We start from the raw sequence: 7,611 nt of genomic DNA, 5'->3' as shown, positions 1-7,611 counted from the left end.
TCCGCGGTAGAGACTTCCAGGAACGGGCGCTGCCGAGGACAGCGAGGACAGCGAGGACGCGCGTCGACCGTACGAGCCAGGAGCGCGAGAGGAAGAGGTGCGGAAGGACTCGAGTTGGCACAATAGGCGCACGCAACCGCGAGTGCACGTGCATTGGCGCGGTGAGACGAGCGAAATTCGACCTCCCACGGGGCAGCCAAGAGGCTGTCGGATCGGCGGATGATGGAAGATTCGGCCAACAAAAGACAGCGGGCCGGCTGTTGTTGGCGCGAGATACGCCTCAAAGTCAACGATTAGGCTGCGTTTTTTGGCTCGGCGAGCTGCAGTTGGATCGGCAGCAAGAGCCCAATCCCGACGGGAGAAGAGGTGCGAGCGGCCGCGGTTGAAGGTCGCGCCAAGTCGAAAATGCGAGAATTTACGACAAAAGGCTCAATCGCGCTCTCAAGTTGGTGGTTTCGTTGCTCGTGTTGTCGATCGGCTCGCAAACTTTGAAGCCGAGCGATGATTTAAACGAGCCGACGAAGCTCGCCCCCCGTCCGCTCCTCTTTTTGCCTCCGTTCTCGCTCAGCCTCGCTCCTTCCTTTCTTCTCCGCGCGGCCCCTCCGCCGCCCTCCCCTCTTGCGCCCTCTTGCTCGTGCTCTTGCTCTTCTTGCTCTTCTTGCTCTTCTTTTTCTCGCGCGCGCACTTGACTGCCGCTCGGCAGTGGCGCAGCCGCGCTAATTTGGCCGAGAAAGCGAGCGACCTGTGACGCGTGCGCAGTTGGCCGCTGTAATCGCAGGGATGCGCGCGCGGGCACGCAGGGGCCCAGCTGCAGCGGGCGCCGCCGGGGCAACGGACGCCGAGGCTCGTCGTTGGCTGCGGAGTCCCTCGGCTGCGGACGCGGAGCTCCGTTCGCCAGCGCGCGCGCGAGAAGAGACGAGCCAGCGAAAGGGAGAGCGCAGCGGCGTGGCGGCTCACGGGGGCTAATCACAGGCGGCCGCGAGTAGTCGGCTGCCCGCCAATGAATAGCACCGTCGGCAACGGGCAACGGCTCGGCATCGCCGGCGAGGCTCGCTGCTTCTCAGGCTGATGCCCACTCGCTTCGCGCCTCGCCTCGCGCCTTCGTCTCTCGCTCGCGATTCGGAGCTTCTTGCGCCCTCGGAATTTCCAACGCCATCCGTCGCAGTCGTCTCTTCTCTTGAGTTATTGTTCGATCATCAAATAACGGGAAATTAGCCGGCGAGGCGAGGCGAGGCGAGGCGAGGCGAGGCGAGGCGAGGCGGCGCCGACTGCCCGGATAAAAACTGATTTTGCCAAGCTAGCCCCGAGCGAGTGCGATGCAGTAGCCAGCCGCGGTCAAATGAAAGGATGTACGCGCCGCTCGCGCGCCTTTACAATCATCACTGAATACATGTGTATTCTGAAAATGAAGCGTGCATTCGCCCATCCGCCTGTACGCCGTCACGGACGCGAAGCACAAAGACGCGCTCTCGTTGCGCAATGCAACGCATCTCGGCACATTACGCGCGGCTTTTACATAATTCACTTTGCCGCGAGCGAGCAGGCCTGTAGTTGCCGCGCGTCTAGCACTCCGCATTAGCTTTATTGCTCGGCTATTCGACGTTTTCGCGAACAAGCAATTTTAATGACTCGCGCACGTGGACGAAGCGCGCAGCTCTTCGATTTGACCGGAGCTCTCGGCAGCCGCGGCGGCATAATCCACGTGCGAAGGCCGCGGCGCCTCGTCACGAGTCACGAGAGGTCAAAGGCGCAAGCTCGGCGCGCCGGAGGAGCGAAAGCGCGTCATCGCCGAGAGCGTCCAACGAATCCCTCCGAACGAGCCTCCGTGCTCGCGGCACGAGCGACGCCCGGTGCGAATCACCCCCTCGAGGTGCCGGGGCACCGCTACGGCTTTGACAGATGCGCGGGCAGCGATCGCGGCCCACCTGTGCGCGCGCACAGCCGCAACGGAGCTGCGGCGGAGACGCGCCGCGAACGAGCCGAAAAGCCGGGCCCGGCAGGCGCCGTTGCGTGACAGCATTCGCGCCGCTCGTAATCCCCCTAGTTCGACATCGTCGCGTAACGAATGACTAGTAGCGCGCGCGCGCGCGCGCAGAGCCTCCGAGTGGACTTTAAAAGCGACACTTTTGCGGCGCTCCGGCTCCCCGATAAAAGTCCATTATAGCGGCGCTCGGGGCGGCACGCGCTCTCGCCAGCGGAGGGGGATGACGAGCGCGGATTTCTGGCGTCTAACCGCTGCCACGGCGTGACCAATCGCCCCCTCGCACCGCGCGCGGCTAAGCTTCCGAGCCAGTTCATCAAAAAGCTATACGTGCGCACTCCCCGCTCGCGCCTCGCCGCCCCGTTGCCGCCCGTGTGATTGCGAAAAACGAGCGCGACCAATCTCCCTCCGCCTTTGTTCTCGGCGAACCTTTGCCCTCTGCCTTTCCATTTTCCGTCTCTCGCCGTTTCCTTTTTCTCGCCCGGCGCGGCGCCCCGCCTGTCAAAACTATTCACGCTTATGAATTATTCCTGCGCTCGGCCGTGCTCTTCTTCTGTCCCCTCTCCTTCTGCCGCTCCGTCAAATCGCTGCCATTCGTCGCGCCGATTTCAATCTTCCGATCGTGTTTTCCTAATCAAATCATTTGTGTGCTCTTCTCGCCGCCGTTGGCCCCCTCGTTGCTTTATGGCTTGTGCATGACCGTGGCAGATTGCTCGACCCGAAAGGCTCATTCGGCAGACAGTTTGCACGTTCGTACATTCGTCGATCTCCCCGCTATTTCCGCGGAGACAGTTGTCGGCTCTGGGTCTCGACTCTTGTCCGCGGCGATCTCTCATGATTGACGAATAAGTCGAGTGACAAGACGCCTTCCTACAGCTCACCGACGCGTTCTTACCGGTCCAAATCAGTGGAGAGGCAAAGGCAAACATTGCATCGTAGAGATGATCGATCGCGAGCCAAGCCAGCCCGTTGCACACATTCTCGCGAGCTCGAAGCCGGAGCCATCGACGCGGTCCCGGACTTATCGCGCGACGTTGGCTTCGGACTGGCCGAAAGGATATGCTTTTGCCCCGCGGCAGCGCGCGGCCCATTAACGACGCGCTCTTAACGGCGCGTCTGACATTCCGCGAGCCTCGCTTCTATCGTGGCCTTTGCTTTCGCTCCGCGATCCGCTGGTTTTTCGCTCAGCGCGAACAGATACGTTGTGGTTTTGCGGCTTCGAAGCCGTTACGTCCAAGTGATTTAGTGCGCGTTTGATTGTAGCGGACGGCGGGCGGCCGACGGGCTCGCTCCCTCTTGTTTCAATGTTCGGCAAATCAGTGCGCCATGAGGCTCGATCGCACGAGGCGCGTTCGAGTGAAAACGTTGACGAGCGGCGCGGGGCCACGCTGAATAATGGGCTTATTAGTTAGGAGGCAAAGTAGCTTTTATGCGACGCCTGCGAGGCGGCTCCGTCACGGCCGATAATGCCGAGTTTGCCCAGAACAAAAAGAAGAAAGTCCGCGATAAAGAAGCCTGCCGAAGCGAGGAAAGCCGCCGCTTGTCGCCGCGAACAAAGGCCGCTCTCCACAAAAGCTCCGTGTCCAGGAAAAATTGAGCCATTCGACGCCCGCGAGAGGAACAATGCCAACTCTGCCGCATAATCCGCTCTAATTAATAACTCTTGCCGGTCGCGCTGACGCGCTCTCTCGTCTCGTCCCGTTTTTTCGGTCTCCGACGCTTCTCAGCTCGACAGAGCGATGGCTGTTTCCCAAGATTCCACGTAAACAGCACGCACGACAAATCCGATGATCCGACAAATGCTAATAATCAGTAAAGCACGCGAGCGCCTTTGACTTTCTTCTCGTTTCTGCACTCCCACGCTGAATAATCGCAATGGCAAGTCTGCACGTGTAAAGCAAAGCGCAAGCGTCTCGCGGCGCTGGTGTAAATATTCATCAAATATTGAAAGCTACCGGAAGCGACAGTTGGCTTTCTATCATTCAACGCGTCATTCTATCGGCCGTATAGTTTTTCGCACTGTACAACCTATTCCACCTTATATTCTACAAGCTGTACTTAACTTATGAATCTTTCAAACAGTATGCCGGTCTGACCTGCGGGCTAGTCTTTCCGTATACCGGCACAACACACAATTGACGTGTTGCGCACGTCGTCAGGCGGCATTCAGCTCTATAGACACTCCTCAAGGCCGTCTTCGATTCTTTCGGCCGTCGATTCTATCGATATCTCGTGCTCTACGTTGCCTCGTTGTGCCATCAGTACGGGCGTGTCCGAACCCGTTTGCGCCGCTTATCAAAAAGCGTCGCGATCTGCCGCCAGCAGGTATTCGCACAGCTTTTCGCAAGTGGTCTGCGTCGGAATTGTTTCTCAGGCGGCTCTGCGCGGCTGTGTGAAAATTTGCGCCAGCGGAGAGCCGTCGCGGTGATTGATTTGCTGCGGGAGACGGCGAGCACGCCGGCAGTCGTCGGGGCGGGGCGGGGGGATTCCCTCGACGGCTTGCTGCGCCTGACCGGCACTCGCGGCCGAAAATCCGCGATCCGCGATAGCGGAAGCTGCGACGGCGCTCGGCCCCGTCTCCGAGGCAGAGCGGCGCCAACGAAACGCGCAGCCCAGCCGCGTCGCGATGGATTTGTTGACATTGCGGGCAGGCAGCGATCGGATCGGCAAACGGGTTTTAGAAAGTGTTGCGCGGACCGGTTGCGCTAGATCATTTGTAATTGCTTTGGCGCGGCTGGCGCGGCTGGCGCGAGTAAATACAGAGCCGGCTGGCCGCTCTCGTTTGCTCGCCGTATGATTATTGAATGGCGGCGGTGCAGAGATAAAATCCGAGGTGTGCGTAAGCGGTGGCGGGCTCGTTGCAGCGAGGCGCTATCAACGAGCAGGCCAGGCAGCCGCGAGGGGCGCGAAAATACTTTCTTCGGGCTTTTCCAGAGCGAGCAAATTACAGCTGCTGGCCGCTGGTCGCTGGCCGCTGGCCGCTGGCTGCTGCCGGCCGGGCGGAAACGCGAGCTCCGGTATACACAAAGAGCGCATTAGCCGGGGCCGTAAAATCAAATGGCCTGGCTGTTGCCTCGTTTTCTTCTCTCCCGCTGCCGCGCCGCGCGCGAGCAAGTGTATCCGCGCTTTAGCCACCGGCGAACGAGCCGCGGAATGCGCGTCTCTCCGCGCCAACGACAGACGAACCTGCCGGATCTTCGCCCGTTGCGCGTCTCTCCTCTGGGCCCCTCGCCGCCACCTTCCGCCGCCTCGCCTGCCAGCGGCCCGCGCGCTCCGCGGGGGCAACGTGCCCGACTGCAGCCCCCGTGGCCACCTCGTCTCCTCGCTTTCGCGACCACTCGGCTTTAGTCGATACACCTGCGCGTGCTGCCATTCAATTATAGCTTTTATTTGCCGTGGCTCCGTGTAACATCACATTCCGTAAATTCTTCAAATATTATCGGTTGCAAATCCGTAATGCGTACGTTACGTACTTGGCTCGACTGCCAAGTTCAATTGAATCAAATGCTAGCCTCTCGTCGAAAATAACTCGAGTGTAGTGTCGCGTGAAAACACCGCGCTGTTTTCGTGGAAAGCTCACCATCACCGAGGCACGCCGTGTGTTTCCCGTACAATTATCGTTGTATAAAGTTTTACACCACGTACGAGCTAGTACGGACCAATCGAAAGCTGAACTTTGAACGAGAGTTGTTCTCATAAGCAACAGTTGAGTATATTGGATCTGATAATGAATACATGAATTTTCAGCCGCTCGCTGCGAATGGAGCCAGTCAGTGTCTTCGGACAATATAACGGGATTTTTTGTTCTTCCAGCGAGGCATTCGGTTCGGGCAACTGCGATGTAAACACAACTTTCCACGCTTCTACCATTGCATTCGGCAGTTCAATACGCATCAGCGATTTATTCGATGCATAATGGAATCATTCCGCAGTTATCGAGCTGCCAACAAGTCCAAGTGTTTTTTGCAGCGACCAATTTTCACTTGTTCAGGTTTTTGTCGTTCCTGGTCGAGAGAACCGATACATATATCGTTTACTTTCCACTGCACTTAGGAAACTTCAGCTAGACTGGACACGTACACTTCAAGTTTTCCAGTACTGTGTAACAATTTCAAGACTGAATGATTGGCGATTACTCGCAAAGTTATGCGGACAACAATGGAATAGTCGTGGAATTTCACAGCTTTGCATAAGCTTTGAAATGAGCCCACCGCTATTGAAATTGGAAATATCGAGATCGCATACAAGACCTCCTTCTCTTCGGGCTTGACGAAATAGTTTACTTGGCTAGATAGTGGGAAAATAGTTACGGATTCAACTGGAAACAAGAAGCAAAAATGGGATGTGTCTGTCGAATGGGATTTTGGAAATGCGCTATATGAGAAATAAAAAGAGGAAGTGTAAGAGGCACTGAGCGACGTGGAGAATGCGAAGCGTGTCGGGAATGACAAAGAGGGTAGCGTAATTGAAAAAGTGAAAAAAGAGGCAAGACACGGGTGGCGCGTGCCGAGCACGGGCACCCGCACACACAGGCAGGCGGGCCTGGCTGATAGAGAGAGAGAGAGAGAGAGAGAGAGAGAGAGAGAGAGAGAGAGAGAGAGAGAAAGCGCTGGCAATGATTCAACGACATTCTGCAAACAGCGCAGTTTCTTGGGTCGCGCGCGGGGATGTTGCGTAGCTCTGGCTGCGGCGAGCGAGGGTGCAAGTCGACGGGCGCGCCCACTTGCTCGTACGCGTCTCGGTGTACGTGTGCACCACGCAGACTCGCTCTGCCATCCGTGAAGAATTAATAACAATGCCTCGACTGCGCCCACGCAAACACGCGCGCACACTAAAAGTCTCTCTTGCTCTCTCGCACGGCTACTCTTTGGAAATGGCCTTTTACGCGTCGGCAAACAAAGCCCAACCCGCCTGGCCTGCCTCCCGGGCCTTTGCCAATCGAATATCCTCTCTAGCCGAGCTTCGATCTAAAACCTCCGCGGCGTCCAACATTTTCACTCGCCTTCCTCGCTTCGATATCTATCTGCCGGCAGCAACAGCCTCGTTACGGTTGTCTACCTTCGGCAAGGGGCCCGCTTTACTCGAGACCGTGTGTTCTATCGAACTTACAAAACAGCTCATCTTGCGACGTTCGCTCAAAATTCCAAAATCAATTACTTGACGCGGCATAAAAGGCGTCGTTCAACACTGGACGCAGCCTATGCGGCTTCGGTACGGGCACTTGATTGTCTTTGTAAAACGTAGGCTGGACAAAAGTATAAGCGAATGCTACCGAATTGTGGTTTCGCTCGTGGTACATGGACCACGATCGGATGGCTAATGGATGGTCGGCTCAGTCCGCCGGAAAACGAGTTGAAATCGGCGCCGTTGAGTTGGACGTCGACGTCGCAGCTCGTGCGATCGGCGGCCGACGTGATCGCGACTCGAACCACTGGCGACTCGAAAATACGGGCTCTGGCTCGACTCCGCGAACAAGTGTCACCGGGGACGGTGCGTTGCTTAGGCTCGACGAGAAGGCAAATGAAGCTGTATGCCGGACGAGCGGTGAGCCCGAGCGTGTCATTGTGGGAAGGAGCGGGCGTGCGCGCGAGATTCGGCAGGCGAGACAGCAAAGACGACGAAGAGGAAGA

This window comes from Phymastichus coffea, unplaced genomic scaffold, assembly GCF_024137745.1.
Source record: "Phymastichus coffea isolate CEN01 unplaced genomic scaffold, Cenicafe_Pcof_1.1 PCOF00066, whole genome shotgun sequence".
In the NCBI taxonomy this organism is placed as follows: Eukaryota; Metazoa; Arthropoda; class Insecta; order Hymenoptera; family Eulophidae; genus Phymastichus; species Phymastichus coffea.
This window is presented reverse-complemented; position numbering follows the sequence as displayed.